We start from the raw sequence: 17888 nt of genomic DNA on the forward strand, positions 1-17888 counted from the left end.
AGCTAGGAAGCACAATTTAGCAGTGGGTTGCAGAGAAAAAGAAATATGCTGGCAGAAAAATCCAATTGAGTGATTAAACAGCTCTTCATTTTCTGGCTTTATTTTTATGCTAACTAATTTGTTCTCTGAAAAGTGTCCACAAAGCCAAGTATCTGATTAACATATTTGTAGTGATGGTTTTTCACCTATTACTAAATTAAACTTGCTTCATTGGAAAGGCAGCAAGATGCATCCTCATTTCAATATCTACTGAAATAATACAGGTTGACACCAGGAAACATTAACGCCACTGCATCCTTGCTGCTTTCTCATGTGGAAGTCTGTTTAATGTGAAAACAAGGTGATATCTAATTAGCACACAGGTAAGGAATTAAGAAAATCTTTATTTAAGGGTGAAGATGTTTCTCACATAATCGTTGCCCCAATGCATCATTGAAATTCAAGCTGGAAAGATGATTTTAATATATCACTTGTACATTTTGTATTGCTCTTCTGGTGACAATGTAGTTTGTTTTTGTCAATTACCATTTTAATAATCGGGTAAAGAATATTATTTGGATTTTTGAAAGAAAACAATACTGTCAATATACTATTAAAACAAATTAAAATGGTAAAAGTTATTGTACTTTAAGTAAAAATAAAAGCTAAAATATCAATCCCAGTTTTGGATTACTTTAATGAACAAAAAAAAATGCATATAGCAAAGGATAGTTTCAATCTGCCTACCTCTGGGTTATGGACCCAGCATGCTTCCAGTGCAGTACTCTGCTGCACATGTAAGTGCAAGAGATCCTGAAGCACTCACTCATCATGCGAAAGTACCAATGTGTTTCTTCATTGGTTGCTGGAAGAAACATCTTACAAAAACTCTCCAGATTATTGACTTTTTAAAGTTTTTCTAGGAAACGTTCTAGATGAATGCTTATTAGTCTTTGTCAGTATGTACTTTTTGCAAAGTGTCTCTGTGGCGCAATCGGTTAGTGTGTTCAGGGACGTAATTGACCTTGTGATCAGATTTTGGTGATATTTAAGTAGACAAGTCAAAATTTCGAAAACCCCTGTTATGGTGTAGGGTACCTGGCCTTCTCTGATGTAATCAGAGTTAGATTTGATTCAGTGATTTTATAAAAACAGCTAGGAAGCACAATTTAGCAGTGGGTTGCAGAGAAAAAGAAATATGCTGGCAAAAAAATCCAATTGACTGATTAAACAGCTCTTCATTTTCTGGCTTTATTTTTATGCTAACAAATTTGTTCTCTGAAAAGTGTCCACAAAGCCAAGTATCTGATTAACATCTTTGTAGGGATGGTTTTTCACCTATTACTAAATTAAACTTGCTTCATTGGAAAGGCAGCAAGATGCATCCTCATTTCAATATCTACTGAAATAATACAGGTTGACACCAGGAAACATTAACGCCACTGCATCCTTGCTGCTTTCTCATGTGGAAGTCTGTTTAATGTGAAAACAAGGTGATATCTAATTAGCACACAGGTAAGGAATTAAGAAAATCTTTATTTAAGGGTGAAGATGTTTCTCACAAAATCGTTGCCCCAATGCATCATTGAAATTCAAGCTGGAAAGATGATTTTAATATATCACTTGTACATTTTGTATTGCTCTTCTGGTGACAATGTAGTTTGTTTTTGTCAATTACCATTTTAATAATCGGGTAAAGAAAATTAATTGGATTTTTGAAAGAAAACAATACTGTCAATATACTATTAAAACAAATTAAAATGGTAAAAGTTATTGTACTTTAAGTAAAAATAAAAGAGCAAAAATATCAATCCCAGTTTTGGATTACTTTAATTAACAAAAAAAATGCATATAGCAGAGGATAGTTTCAATCTGCCTACCTCTGGGTTATGGACCCAGCATGCTTCCATTACAGTACTCTGCTGCACATGTAAGTGCAAGAGATCCTGAAGCACTCACTCATCATGGGAAAGTACCAATGTGTTTCTTCATTGGTTGATGGAAGAAACATCTTACAAAAACTCTCCACATTATTGACTTTTTAAAATGTTTCTAGGAATCGTTCTAGATGAATGCTTATTAGCCTTTGTCAGTATATAGTTTTGCAAAGTGTCGCTGTGGCGTAATCAGTTAGTGTGTAAGGCTATTAATCAAAAGGTTGGTGGTTCAATCCCACCCAGGGACTTAATTGACCTTGTTATCAGATTTTGGTGATCTTTAAGTAGACAAGTCAAAATTTCAAACCCCCTGTTATGGTGTAGGGTACCTGGCCTTCTCTGATGTAATCAGAGTTAGATTTGATTCAGTGATTTTATAAAAACAGCTAGGAAGCACAATTTAGCAGTGGGTTGCAGAGAAAAAGAAATATGCTGGCAGAAAAATCCAATTGAGTGATTAAACAGCTCTTCATTTTCTGGCTTTATTTTTATGCTAACTAATTTGTTCTCTGAAAAGTGTCCACAAAGCCAAGTATCTGATTAACATATTTGTAGTGATGGTTTTTCACCTATTACTAAATTAAACTTGCTTCATTGGAAAGGCAGCAAGATGCATCCTCATTTCAATATCTACTGAAATAATACAGGTTGACACCAGGAAACATTAACGCCACTGCATCCTTGCTGCTTTCTCATGTGGAAGTCTGTTTAATGTGAAAACAAGGTGATATCTAATTAGCACACAGGTAAGGAATTAAGAAAATCTTTATTTAAGGGTGAAGATGTTTCTCACATAATCGTTGCCCCAATGCATCATTGAAATTCAAGCTGGAAAGATGATTTTAATATATCACTTGTACATTTTGTATTGCTCTTCTGGTGACAATGTAGTTTGTTTTTGTCAATTACCATTTTAATAATCGGGTAAAGAAAATTAATTGGATTTTTGAAAGAAAACAATACTGTCAATATACTATTAAAACAAATTAAAATGGTAAAAGTTATTGTACTTTAAGTAAAAATAAAAGCTAAAATATCAATCCCAGTTTTGGATTACTTTAATGAACAAAAAAAAATGCATATAGCAAAGGATAGTTTCAATCTGCCTACCTCTGGGTTATGGACCCAGCATGCTTCCAGTGCAGTACTCTGCTGCACATGTAAGTGCAAGAGATCCTGAAGCACTCACTCATCATGCGAAAGTACCAATGTGTTTCTTCATTGGTTGCTGGAAGAAACATCTTACAAAAACTCTCCAGATTATTGACTTTTTAAAGTTTTTCTAGGAAACGTTCTAGATGAATGCTTATTAGTCTTTGTCAGTATGTACTTTTTGCAAAGTGTCTCTGTGGCGCAATCGGTTAGTGTGTTCAGCTATTAATCAAAAGGTTGGTGGTTCAATCCCACCCAGGGACGTAATTGACCTTGTGATCAGATTTTGGTGATATTTAAGTAGACAAGTCAAAATTTCGAAAACCCCTGTTATGGTGTAGGGTACCTGGCCTTCTCTGATGTAATCAGAGTTAGATTTGATTCAGTGATTTTATAAAAACAGCTAGGAAGCACAATTTAGCAGTGGGTTGCAGAGAAAAAGAAATATGCTGGCAAAAAAATCCAATTGACTGATTAAACAGCTCTTCATTTTCTGGCTTTATTTTTATGCTAACAAATTTGTTCTCTGAAAAGTGTCCACAAAGCCAAGTATCTGATTAACATCTTTGTAGGGATGGTTTTTCACCTATTACTAAATTAAACTTGCTTCATTGGAAAGGCAGCAAGATGCATCCTCATTTCAATATCTACTGAAATAATACAGGTTGACACCAGGAAACATTAACGCCACTGCATCCTTGCTGCTTTCTCATGTGGAAGTCTGTTTAATGTGAAAACAAGGTGATATCTAATTAGCACACAGGTAAGGAATTAAGAAAATCTTTATTTAAGGGTGAAGATGTTTCTCACAAAATCGTTGCCCCAATGCATCATTGAAATTCAAGCTGGAAAGATGATTTTAATATATCACTTGTACATTTTGTATTGCTCTTCTGGTGACAATGTAGTTTGTTTTTGTCAATTACCATTTTAATACTCGGGTAAAGAAAATTAATTGGATTTTTGAAAGAAAACAATACTGTCAATATACTATTAAAACAAATTAAAATGGTAAAAGTTATTGTACTTTAAGTAAAAATAAAAGCTAAAATATCAATCCCAGTTTTGGATTACTTTAATGAACAAAAAAAAAATGCATATAGCAAAGGATAGTTTCAATCTGCCTACCTCTGGGTTATGGGCCCAGCATGCTTCCAGTGCAGTACTCTGCTGCACATGTAAGTGCAAGAGATCCTGAAGCACTCACTCATCATGCGAAAGTACCAATGTGTTTCTTCATTGGTTGCTGGAAGAAACATCTTACAAAAACTCTCCAGATTATTGACTTTTTAAAGTTTTTCTAGGAAACGTTCTAGATGAATGCTTATTAGTCTTTGTCAGTATGTACTTTTTGCAAAGTGTCTCTGTGGCGCAATCGGTTAGTGTGTTCAGCTATTAATCAAAAGGTTGGTGGTTCAATCCCACCCCGGGACGTAATTGACCTTGTGATCAGATTTTGGTGATATTTAAGTAGACAAGTCAAAATTTCGAAAACCCCTGTTATGGTGTAGGGTACCTGGCCTTCTCTGATGTAATCAGAGTTAGATTTGATTCAGTGATTTTATAAAAACAGCTAGGAAGCACAATTTAGCAGTGGGTTGCAGAGAAAAAGAAATATGCTGGCAAAAAAATCCAATTGACTGATTAAACAGCTCTTCATTTTCTGGCTTTATTTTTATGCTAACAAATTTGTTCTCTGAAAAGTGTCCACAAAGCCAAGTATCTGATTAACATCTTTGTAGGGATGGTTTTTCACCTATTACTAAATTAAACTTGCTTCATTGGAAAGGCAGCAAGATGCATCCTCATTTCAATATCTACTGAAATAATACAGGTTGACACCAGGAAACATTAACGCCACTGCATCCTTGCTGCTTTCTCATGTGGAAGTCTGTTTAATGTGAAAACAAGGTGATATCTAATTAGCACACAGGTAAGGAATTAAGAAAATCTTTATTTAAGGGTGAAGATGTTTCTCACAAAATCGTTGCCCCAATGCATCATTGAAATTCAAGCTGGAAAGATGATTTTAATATATCACTTGTACATTTTGTATTGCTCTTCTGGTGACAATGTAGTTTGCTTTTGTCAATTACCATTTTAATAATCGGGTAAAGAAAATTAATTGGATTTTTGAAAGAAAACAATACTGTCAATATACTATTAAAAAAAATTAAAATGGTAAAAGTTATTGTACTTTAAGTAAAAATAAAAGCTAAAATATCAATCCCAGTTTTGGATTACTTTAATGAACAAAAAAAAAATGCATATAGCAAAGGATAGTTTCAATCTGCCTACCTCTGGGTTATGGGCCCAGCATGCTTCCAGTGCAGTACTCTGCTGCACATTTAAGTGCAAGAGATCCTGAAGCACTCACTCATCATGCGAAAGTACCAATGTGTTTCTTCATTGGTTGCTGGAAGAAACATCTTACAAAAACTCTCCAGATTATTGACTTTTTAAAGTTTTTCTAGGAAACGTTCTAGATGAATGCTTATTAGTCTTTGTCAGTATGTACTTTTTGCAAAGTGTCTCTGTGGCGCAATCGGTTAGTGTGTTCAGCTATTAATCAAAAGGTTGGTGGTTCAATCCCACCCAGGGATGTAATTGACCTTGTGATCAGATTTTGGTGATATTTAAGTAGACAAGTCAAAATTTCGAAAACCCCTGTTATGGTGTAGGGTACCTGGCCTTCTCTGATGTAATCAGAGTTAGATTTGATTCAGTGATTTTATAAAAACAGCTAGGAAGCACAATTTAGCAGTGGGTTGCAGAGAAAAAGAAATATGCTGGCAAAAAAATCCATATGACTGATTAAACAGCTCTTCATTTTCTGGCTTTATTTTTATGCTAACAAATTTGTTCTCTGAAAAGTGTCCACAAAGCCAAGTATCTGATTAACATCTTTGTAGGGATGGTTTTTCACCTATTACTAAATTAAACTTGCTTCATTGGAAAGGCAGCAAGATGCATCCTCATTTCAATATCTACTGAAATAATACAGGTTGACACCAGGAAATATTAACGCCACTGCATCCTTGCTGCTTTCTCATGTGGAAGTCTGTTTAATGTGAAAACAAGGTGATATCTAATTAGCACACAGGTAAGGAATTAAGAAAATCTTTATTTAAGGGTGAAGATGTTTCTCACAAAATCGTTGCCCCAATGCATCATTGAAATTCAAGCTGGAAAGATGATTTTAATATATCACTTGTACATTTTGTATTGCTCTTCTGGTGACAATGTAGTTTGCTTTTGTCAATTACCATTTTAATAATCGGGTAAAGAAAATTAATTGGATTTTTGAAAGAAAACAATACTGTCAATATACTATTAAAACAAATTAAAATGGTAAAAGTTATTGTACTTTAAGTAAAAATAAAAGAGCAAAAATATCAATCCCAGTTTTGGATTACTTTAATTAACAAAAAAAAAATGCATATAGCAGAGGATAGTTTCAATCTGCCTACCTCTGGGTTATGGACCCAGCATGCTTCCATTACAGTACTCTGCTGCACATGTAAGTGCAAGAGATCCTGAAGCACTCACTTATCATGGGAAAGTACCAATGTGTTTCTTCATTGGTTGATGGAAGAAACATCATACAAAAACTCTCCACATTATTGACTTTTTAAAATGTTTCTAGGAATCGTTCTAGATGAATGCTTATTAGCCTTTGTCAGTATGTACTTTTGCAAAGTGTCGCGGTGGCGCAATCAGTTAGTGTGTAAGGCTATTAACCAAAAGGTTGGTGGTTCAATCCCACCCAGGGACTTAATTGACCTTGTTATCAGATTTTGGTGATCTTTAAGTAGACAAGTCAAAATTTCGAAAACCCCTGTTATGGTGTAGGGTACCTGGCCTTCTCTGATGTAATCAGAGTTAGATTTGATTCAGTGATTTTATAAAAACAGCTAGGAAGCACAATTTAGCAGTGGGTTGCAGAGAAAAAGAAATATGCTGGCAAAAAAATCCAATTGACTGATTAAACAGCTCTTCATTTTCTGGCTTTATTTTTATGCTAACAAATTTGTTCTCTGAAAAGTGTCCACAAAGCCAAGTATCTGATTAACATCTTTGTAGGGATGGTTTTTCACCTATTACTAAATTAAACTTGCTTCATTGGAAAGGCAGCAAGATGCATCCTCATTTCAATATCTACTGAAATAATACAGGTTGACACCAGGAAACATTAACGCCACTGCATCCTTGCTGCTTTCTCATGTGGAAGTCTGTTTAATGTGAAAACAAGGTAATATCTAATTAGCACACAGGTAAGGAATTAAGAAAATCTTTATTTAAGGGTGAAGATGTTTCTCACAAAATCGTTGCCCCAATGCATCATTGAAATTCAAGCTGGAAAGATGATTTTAATATATCACTTGTACATTTTGTATTGCTCTTCTGGTGACAATGTAGTTTGCTTTTGTCAATTACCATTTTAATAATCGGGTAAAGAAAATTAATTGGATTTTTGAAAGAAAACAATACTGTCAATATACTATTAAAACAAATTAAAATGGTAAAAGTTATTGTACTTTAAGTAAAAATAAAAGAGCAAAAATATCAATCCCAGTTTTGGATTACTTTAATTAACAAAAAAAAAATGCATATAGCAGAGGATAGTTTCAATCTGCCTACCTCTGGGTTATGGACCCAGCATGCTTCCATTACAGTACTCTGCTGCACATGTAAGTGCAAGAGATCCTGAAGCACTCACTCATCATGGGAAAGTACCAATGTGTTTCTTCATTGGTTGATGGAAGAAACATCATACAAAAACTCTCCACATTATTGACTTTTTAAAATGTTTCTAGGAATCGTTCTAGATGAATGCTTATTAGCCTTTGTCAGTATGTACTTTTGCAAAGTGTCGCGGTGGCGCAATCAGTTAGTGTGTAAGGCTATTAACCAAAAGGTTGGTGGTTCAATCCCACCCAGGGACTTAATTGACCTTGTTATCAGATTTTGGTGATCTTTAAGTAGACAAGTCAAAATTTCAAACCCCCTGTTATGGTGTAGGGTACCTGGCCTTCTCTGATGTAATCAGAGTTAGATTTGATTCAGTGATTTTATAAAAACAGCTAGGAAGCACAATTTAGCAGTGGGTTGCAGAGAAAAAGAAAAATGCTGGCAGAAAAATCCAATTGAGTGATTAAACAGCTCTTCATTTTCTGGCTTTATTTTTATGCTAACTAATTTGTTCTCTGAAAAGTGTCCACAAAGCCAAGTATCTGATTAACATATTTGTAGGGATGGTTTTTCACCTATTACTAAATTAAACTTGCTTCATTGGAAAGGCAGCAAGATGCATCCTCATTTCAATATCTACTGAAATAATACAGGTTGACACCAGGAAACATTAACGCCACTGCATCCTTGCTGCTTTCTCATGTGGAAGTCTGTTTAATGTGAAAACAAGGTGATATCTAATTAGCACACAGGTAAGGAATTAAGAAAATCTTTATTTAAGGGTGAAGATGTTTCTCACAAAATCGTTGCCCCAATGCATCATTGAAATTCAAGCTGGAAAGATGATTTTAATATATCACTTGTACATTTTGTATTGCCCTTCTGGTGACAATGTAGTTTGTTTTTGTCAATTACCATTTTAATAATAGGGTAAAGAAAATTAAGTGGATTTTTGAAAGAAAACAATACTGTCAATATACTATTAAAACAAATTAAAATGGTAAAAGTTATTGTACTTTAAGTAAAAATAAAAGCTAAAATATCAATCCCAGTTTTGGATTACTTTAATGAACAACAAAAAAATGCATATAGCAAAGGATAGTTTCAATCTGCCTACCTCTGGGTTATGGACCCAGCATGCTTCCATTGCAGTACTCTGCTGCACATGTAAGTGCAAGAGATCCTGAAGCACTCACTCATCATGCGAAAGTACCAATGTGTTTCTTCATTGGTTGCTGGAAGAAACATCTTACAAACACTCTCCAGATTATTGACTTTTTAAAGTTTTTCTAGGAAACGTTCTAGATGAATGCTTATTAGTCTTTGTCAGTATATACTTTTTGCAAAGTGTCTCTGTGGCGCAATCGGTTAGTGTGTTCAGCTATTAATCAAAAGGTTGGTGGTTCAATCCCACCCAGGGACGTAATTGACCTTGTGATCAGATTTTGGTGATATTTAAGTAGACAAGTCAAAATTGCAAACCCCCTCTTATGGTGTAGGGTACCTGGCCTTCTCTGATGTAATCAGAGTTAGATTTGATTCAGTGATTTTATAAAAAAACAGCTAGGAAGCACAATTTAGCAGTGGGTTGCAGAGAAAAAGAAAAATGCTGGCAGAAAAATCCAATTGAGTGATTAAACAGCTCTTCATTTTCTGGCTTTATTTTTATGCTAACTAATTTGTTCTCTGAAAAGTGTCCACAAAGCCAAGTATCTGATTAACATCTTTGTAGGGATGGTTTTTCACCTATTACTAAATTAAACTTGCTTCATTGGAAAGGCAGCAAGATGCATCCTCATTTCAATGTCTACGGAAATAATACAGGTTGACACCAGGAAACATTAACGCCACTGCATCTTTGCTGTTTTCTCATGTGGAAGTCTGTTTAATGTGAAAACAAGGTGATATCTAATTAGCACACAGGTAAGGAATTAAGAAAATCTTTATTTAAGGGTGAAGATGTTTCTCACAAAATCGTTGCGCCAATGCATCATTGAAATTCAAGCTGGAAAGATGATTTTAATATATCACTAGTACATTTTGTATTGCTCTTCTGGTGACAATGTAGTTTGTTTTTGTCAATTACCATTTTAATAATCGGGTAAAGAAAATTAAGTGGATTTTTGAAAGAAAACAATACTGTCAATTATAAGGGCACGGTCGTGCCCTTATATTAAGGCTGAATCGAACAAACGGAATTCTCCCATAGGGAACTTCTGAGATGGGGGCATGGTGTTTGAGGGGCTACACCTCAAAACTGATAGGACGTACTGAGCTGAAATTTGGCATGGACGCGTAGAATCGTCACCCGCTGCTGCAGGCCAAATTTCAGGGCAAAATAATAAAAAATGAGGAATTGGGAGTAAGCTAAATTCCAACTGTCAGTTTTTTTCTGCCACTCCCTCTGTGGCTTTTTGACAACGTTTTCCTATAGAGTGAATGAAGATTTTTTTGGGAAGGCATAACTCAGGATAGAGGACGAATTAAGACTTGGGGTTTGTTTTACTAGATAGAGTATGCCCCAGTGTAGTGCCTTTTGGGGTTGTGGTTTTTCAGAAAGTTATAGGGGTTTTTTAATTAAGAGAAATATGCCCCATTATAGAGATAGGGCATTTCAATTTGTTGCGCGTGCGCAGTGACCGCCAGCAGGGGGTGTACAGAGAGTAGCTCTGGCAGTTGGGCACGAGGAGACAGAGCGGGAAGGAGTCACGTGGAGCTGCAGGAGGACAGCCAGCGGTTCCCGGCGTGTGAGTTCATTGAGGTCCATGAAGCGGGAGGAGATCGCCGGAGCTGCGTAGCACTGGGTGAGTTCTGTCAGGCAGCCCACCGCTGTGTACCCAGCTTCCACTTCTCCCCCGCGTGTCCGGCCACCCTCCCTTCCCGCCCGCCCGGCCACCCTCCCCTCCCGCCCGCCCGCCCGCCCGCTCGCCCGCCCGCTTGCCCGCTGTGTGCCCGGCCGCCCGCCGGACCTTCCCTGGTGGCTGCCTGCGTCTCCTCCCCGCGTCTGTGGTGCGGCTGGCAGTAGGAGGCGTCTCGGGCAGCTGTGTCCGGCCACTCCTCCCTCCTCCTCCTCCCGCTGTGTCCGGCCCTCCCTACCTGCAGTATGCGGTATTTATCAAGGTCTCTATGGTCACCAGTCACCCCCCCTTCCCCCTCTCGCCCTCCCTGCTGTGTGTCCGTCTCCCCCCCCCTGCTGTGTGTCCGTCGCCCCCCCCCCTTGCCCTCCCTGCTGTGTGTCCCCCCCTCCTCCCTGCAGTGTGTTCCCCCCCGTGCCCTCCCTGCTGTGTGTCCGGCCACCCTCCCCTCCTCCCGCTGTGTCCGGCCACCCCCCCTCCCGCTGTGTCCGGCCACCCCCCCCCTCTCGCTGTGTCCGTCCACCCCCCCCCCTCCCGCTGTGTCCGGCCACCCCCCCCTCCCGCTGTGACCGGCCACCCCCCCCACTCCCGCTGTGTCTGGCCACCCCCCCCTCCCTCTGTGTCCGGCCACCCTCCCCTCCTCCCGCTGTGTCCGGCCACCCTCCCCTCCTCCCGCTGTGTCCGGCCACCCCCCCCTCCCGCTGTGTCCGGCCACCCCCCCTCCCGCTGTGTCCGTCCACCCCCCCCTCCCGCTGTGTCCGGCCACCCTCCCCCTCCCGCTGTGTCCGGCCACCCCCCCCTCCTCCCGCTGTGTCCGGCCACCCCCCCTCCTCCCGCTGTGTCAGGCCACCCCCCCTCCTCCCGCTGTGTCTGTCCACCCCCCCTCCTCCTCTCTGCTGTGTGTCCGTTCTCCCCCCGCCCTCCCTGCTGTGTGTCCGTCCCCCCCCGCCCTCCCTGCAGCGCCTGACACACGCACATGCAGCGCCTGACACACACGCACACACGCAGCACCTGACACACACACACAGACGCAGCACCTGACACTCACACGGACCTGACACACACGCACACACTCACACGCAGCGCCTGACACACACAGACACGCAGCGCCTGACACACACAGACACGCAGCGCCTGACACACACACACTCACGCACCTGACACACACACTCACGCACCTGACACACACACACACACTCACGCACCTGACACACACATACTCACGCACCTGACACACGCACACTCACGCACCTGACACACGCACACGGCACGCAGCACCTGACACACACACACAGCACCTGACACACACACACACACGCAGCACCTGACACACAGACATGCAGCGCCTGACACACACACACAGACACGCAGCACCTGACACACACACGCAGACACGCAGCACCTGACACACACACACACACGCAGCACCTGACACACACACGCAGACATGCAGCACCTGACACACACACGCAGACACGCAGCACCTGACACACACACGCAGACACGCAGCACCTGACACAGACACGCAGCACCTGACACACACACACATACGCAGCACCTGACACACACACACACACAGCACCTGACACATACACACGCAGCACCTGACACAGACATGCAGCGCCTGACACACACACGCAGACATGCAGCACCTGACACACACATGCAGCACCTGACAGACACACACACACACACACACACACACACACATGCAGCACCTGACACACCCACACACACAGACATGCAGCACCTGACACACCCACACACACACGCAGCACCTGACACACATACATACATGTGGCATTTAACGCACACACGCACAGCACCTGACACACAATCATATACACTCAGAGCACCTAACACACACATACACTCGCAGCACCTCACACACACTCGTATACACACGCAGCACCTGCCACTCACACATATATACACATGTAGCACCTGCCACTCCCACATACATGAACAGCACCTAACACACACATATATACATGCAGCACCTGACACACACATACACGTGCAGCACCTGACAGTCACACACATACAGATGCGACACAAACACATACACGCTCAACACCTGACACCCACGTGGCAGCTGACGCATACAAATGCAGCACCTGAGATACACACATATACACGTGCAGCACCTGAGACACACACATACACGTACAGCACCTGACACACACACACATGTATGTACACGCGCGGCTCCAGGCACACACATACGTACGTACACACGCGGAATTTAACACACACACACACATACACGTGCGGCACCTGACACACATGTACGAACACGCGTGGCTCCTGACACACACACACGCGTGGCTCCTGACACACACACACACATGTACGAACACGCGCGGCTCCTGACACACACACGTATATACGTATACGCACGGCACCTGACACCTACACGTATGTACGTATACGCACGGCTCCTGACACCCACACGCATGTACACGCGCGGCTCCTGGCACACACACACACACACACGTACGTACACGCGCGGCACCTGACACACGCCTGTACGTACACACATGCACAGCACCTGACATACACACATGTAGGTACGCGCCACCTGACACACACACACACACACACGTACACGTACGACACTTGACACACACGTACGTACACGCACGGCACTGACACGTATGTACGCGCACGGCACCTGACACTCACGTACATACTAGTGATGAGTGGGTTCGGTTCGTCGGAATCCGAACCCCCCGAACTTCACCCATTTTACACGGGTCCGAGGCAGGTTCGAACCTTCCCGCCTTGCTCGGCTAGCCTGAGCGCGCACGAACGTCATCATCCCGCTGTCGGATTCTCGCGAGATTCGGATGTCTGCATTCGTGGAAAGGGATCCCATGTGTAAACATGGGACCCCTTTCAGTCCGTCTGGTCCGGGTGTTCGGTTTGTTGTTTTGCCAAGTACGTGGATTTAATCTGGAACCTGGATCAGGTGAGTATAATTATCTTTTATTTTCAGGTACCCGTGGATTCTACTTGGAGAAGAGGACCGACTGCTTCATGTCAACATAGGTAAGTATGTGTGTGTCGGCAGGTGGGAAATAAAGTTATACTTTCACGGTGTCTGTGTCCTGTTTTTATTTGGGTATTTTTTCCCCAGTAGAACTACAGGTACCAGCGGGCCCGTTTTTCTCCTGCATGCTGGTACTTGTGGTTCTCCAAGTACCAGCTTGCGGGGGAGGCTTGCTGGGACTTGTAGTACTACTAGAAAAAACAATATTCTTTAAATTTTCTCAAGGCTATCAGCCTCCCATCCGCAGCCCTTGGATGGGGGGGACAGCCTCGGGCTTCACCCCTGGCCCTTAGGTGGCTGGGGGGGACCCCTTGATTGAAGGGGTCCCCACTCCCCCAGGGTACCCCGGCCAGGGGTGACTAGTTGGATATTTAATGCCACGGCCGCAGGGCACTGTATAAAAGTGACCCCCGGCTGTGGCATTATCTGTCCAGCTAGTGGAGCCCGATGCTGGTGTAAAAAATACGGGGGACCCCTACTCTTTTTGCCCCCCGTATTTTTTGCACCAGCACCAGGCGCAGAGCCCGGTGCTGGTTTTAAAATTACGGGGGATCCCCTGTCCGTTTTTCCCCCGGATTTTTAGAACCAGGACCGGCTCGAAGAGCCCGAGGCTGGTTATGCTTTGGAGGGGGGACCCACGCAATTTTTTTTTCGGGTTTTTCACATTCCATTTAAAAAATAAATAATATTTTAAAAAATATATAAATAATACTTGTGCCTCCAAAAAAGACAAACCAAGTACCTAATCCCTTCTAATATAAATAGATATGCTATTACCAAAAAAAAAAAACTGCAAAAAAAAAACATGTTTTTAAATTTTTTTTATTAGATTCCGCCAGCAAAGTGTGGCGGATTGAAAATGACGAATTTACTGTTTAAAAGCACTGTTGTCGAATTTACAAACTTCAATTGAATATACTTTTGTCGAATTGCCGCATTTGTACCATTGCAGAAAAGTCGAATTTGTCAAATGTCGAATTTTAAAGTCGAATTTTGAAAGCCTGTAAGAATAGGCTCCGTCCCCTTCTACCCCTGTACCTTGCTCTCTCCTGTCTGTGCTCTCTCCCGTCTGTAGGACTAGGCCCCGCCCCCTTCTTACCATCCTGTGACTGCTCTCTCCTGACAAGTGGACCAGGCCTGCCCCCTACACGCTGCTGGTGTCTTCATTGTTACTTGGTCTGGAGCTCCGTTGGGGAGAGAACTCACGTGAGCTCATTAAGAATGAGGAACTGGGATGTTTTAATTTTATTGTGAGTAGTGTAGTGTGGTGATGTAGTATGTTGTATGGGGGGTATAGTGTAATTATGAAGTGCAGCATATGGGAGGGCTGTAGCATAGTGATGTAGTGTGGCATATGGGGGGTGGTAGCGCATAGGCATGCGTACAGGGGGTGCCTGGTGCGCACAGGCACTCCCTAATGTTCAGCACCGCTGCACGCCACGTCTGCCCTCCCACCCGCCGCCTGCCGTCCGGAACCCGCACTGACAAGTAAGTCTCAGCAGAATTAGAAGGGAGCGGCTGAAGAAAAGAGAAGTGGAAACAGACAGCAAACTAGGCTGGAGAGAGACCTGAGACAAAGAGATCTGAATTATACGAGAGCCGACCAGGGGAAACACAAATTATGCAGTCAAGTTTCCCACATTTGGGGAAATCGCAGGAGCAGCACACCCAGAGTGCAATGGGTGAGCCTTGCCCTGGGAGAAGCACCTTCCTGATTATAGTATCTCACCTGGCAGGTAAGTAGGAGTTGGGCTAGAGCTTGGGAGGGTCGCTGCTCGGGCACCCCCCTGTCAAGTGAAGGAGATCCAACTGAGGCAGCACAAGGAAACTCTCGAAAGAAGAACAAGGCAAGATCCAGGGAACAGTTGGTAGTCGGGGTAGCACTATCTCAAGTAGTGTTGCGGCAGCACGGTTGGATTCTTAATATTCCAAAATCGCAGCTGATTCCGACGACACGTCTTCTATTCCTAAGGATGATCCTGGACACAGTCCAGAAAATAAGAATTTACTTACCGATAATTCTATTTCTCATAGTCCGTAGTGGATGCTGGGGACTCCGAAAGGACCATGGGGAATAGCGGCTCCGCAGGAGACTGGGCACAAAGTAAAAGCTTTAGGACTAGCTGGTGTGCACTGGCTCCTCCCCCTATGACCCTCCTCCAAGCCTCAGTTAGGATACTGTGCCCGGACGAGCGTACACAATAAGGAAGGATTTTGAATCCCGGGTAAGACTCATACCAGCCACACCAATCACACCGTACAACTTGTGATCTGAACCCAGTTAACAGCATGATAACAGAAGGAGCCTCTGAAAAGATGGCTCACAACAACAATAACCCGATTTTTGTAACAATAACTATGTACAAGTAATGCAGACAATCCGCACTTGGGATGGGCGCCCAGCATCCACTATGGACTATGAGAAATAGAATTATCGGTAAGTAAATTCTTATTTTCTCTAACGTCCTAGTGGATGCTGGGGACTCCGAAAGGACCATGGGGATTATACCAAAGCTCCCAACCGGGTGGGAGAGTGCGGATGACTCTGCAGCACCGAATGAGAGAACTCCAGGTCCTCCTCAGCCAGGGTATCAAATTTGTAGAATTTAGCAAACATGTTTTCCCCTGACCAAGTAGCTGCTCGGCAAAGTTGTAAAGCCGAGACCCCTCGGGCAGCCGCCCAAGATGAGCCCACTTTCCGTGTGGAATGGGCTTTTACAGATTTTGGCTGTGGCAGGCCTGCCACAGAATGTGCAAGCTGAATTGTACTACAAATCCAACGAGCAATCGTCTGCTTAGAAGCAGGAGCACCCAGCTTGCTGGGTGCATACAGGATAAACAGCGAATCAGATTTTCTGACTCCAGCCGTCCTGGAAACATATATTTTCAGGGCCCTGACTACGTCCAGCAACTTGGAATCCTCCAAGTCCCTAGTAGCCGCAGGCACCACATATGAAAAATTAGGTAAGGGCTTTTATAGGATAAAGCCGCCAATTCTGAGACACGATGTACAGAGAGCCAACGTAAAAAATAACAATGTTTATTAATAAAACATATAAAAAGATTAATTGTCAAATAACCGGTGAAAAATATATATAAATATATATAAGAACATTCTACCTTTGAGAAAGTCACGTGAACGTGACGAAACGCGTCAGGACCCGCCCCTATCCACACTCAGCTCAGGTGAAATCTTCCAGGTGTTCCTTGGTCCCCGCTGCACCCTCCTTCTACAGCATCCGACATCAGCGGCTTCAGCGCACACGCCGCCACGACCGGGTTGTGAGAGAGACGGTCCATTCCTTTCCGCTGCACAGCGTATATGGGCATTGCAGGACATTGAAGCCGAGGACGCTCGGCTCTTACCAGCCCATTTTGGAAAGGTATTGAATATCAATTTCAACTGAGGGACTTTTTTATTCATTAGGATCCTACCAACACACCTGGTATTTATCAACTATCTAACAAGTGAATCACTGAACTTTTCACCCCAATAAGCTGAGTCATTACAATATACCAGTAGTTCACGTCTAGTGACTGTTCTTATATATATTTGTATATATTTTTCACCGGTTATTTGACAATTAATCTTTTTATATGTTTTATTAATAAACATTGTTATTTTTTACGTTGGCTCTCTGTACATCATGTTTCGTTCCTGATATTCAGCGCAGCCGTTTGTTCTTTTTCTATGCTATCACCACAATACTACACATAGTATTCCGGCAAGCGCAGACTATCAGGAACATAAAATTGTGATTATTTAATTCTATGAAACACGTATTGGTTTTCACTTTTTATTTTGATGATTAGGCGCTCGTTTGTTGCAGTTTTTTGTTTTGGTCAATTCTGAGACACGCCTGGCTGAAGCCAGGGCTAACAGCATTACCACTTTCCATGTGAGATATTTTAAGTCCACAGTGGTGAGTGGTTCAAACCAATGTGATTTTAGGAATCCCAAAACTATATTGAGATCCCAAGGTGCCACTGGAGGCACAAAAGGAGGCTGTATATGCAGTACTCCCTTGACAAACGTCTGAACTTCAGGAACAGAAGCCAGTTCTTTTTGGAAGAATATTGACAGGGCCGAAATTTGAACCTTAATGGACCCTAATTTGAGGCCCATAGACAGTCCTGTTTGCAGGAAATGCAGGAAACGACCCAGTTGAAATTCCTCTGTAGGGGCCTTCCTGGCCTCGCACCACGCAACATATTTACGCC

General features: G+C 42.4%; 1 non-coding gene across 1 annotated transcript; it reads right to left on the reverse strand.

Annotated features, from left to right (window-relative positions):
• Window positions 1–15248: 15248 nt before the first annotated feature.
• Window positions 15249–15411, reverse strand: LOC135045349 (U1 spliceosomal RNA). The gene has a single exon (XR_010237833.1). It is a non-coding gene; the product is annotated as a U1 spliceosomal RNA (small nuclear RNA).
• Between the last annotated feature and the right edge of the window lie 2477 nt (window positions 15412–17888).

This window comes from Pseudophryne corroboree, unplaced genomic scaffold (assembly GCF_028390025.1).
Source record: "Pseudophryne corroboree isolate aPseCor3 unplaced genomic scaffold, aPseCor3.hap2 scaffold_900, whole genome shotgun sequence".
Lineage (NCBI taxonomy): Eukaryota > Metazoa > Chordata > Amphibia > Anura > Myobatrachidae > Pseudophryne > Pseudophryne corroboree.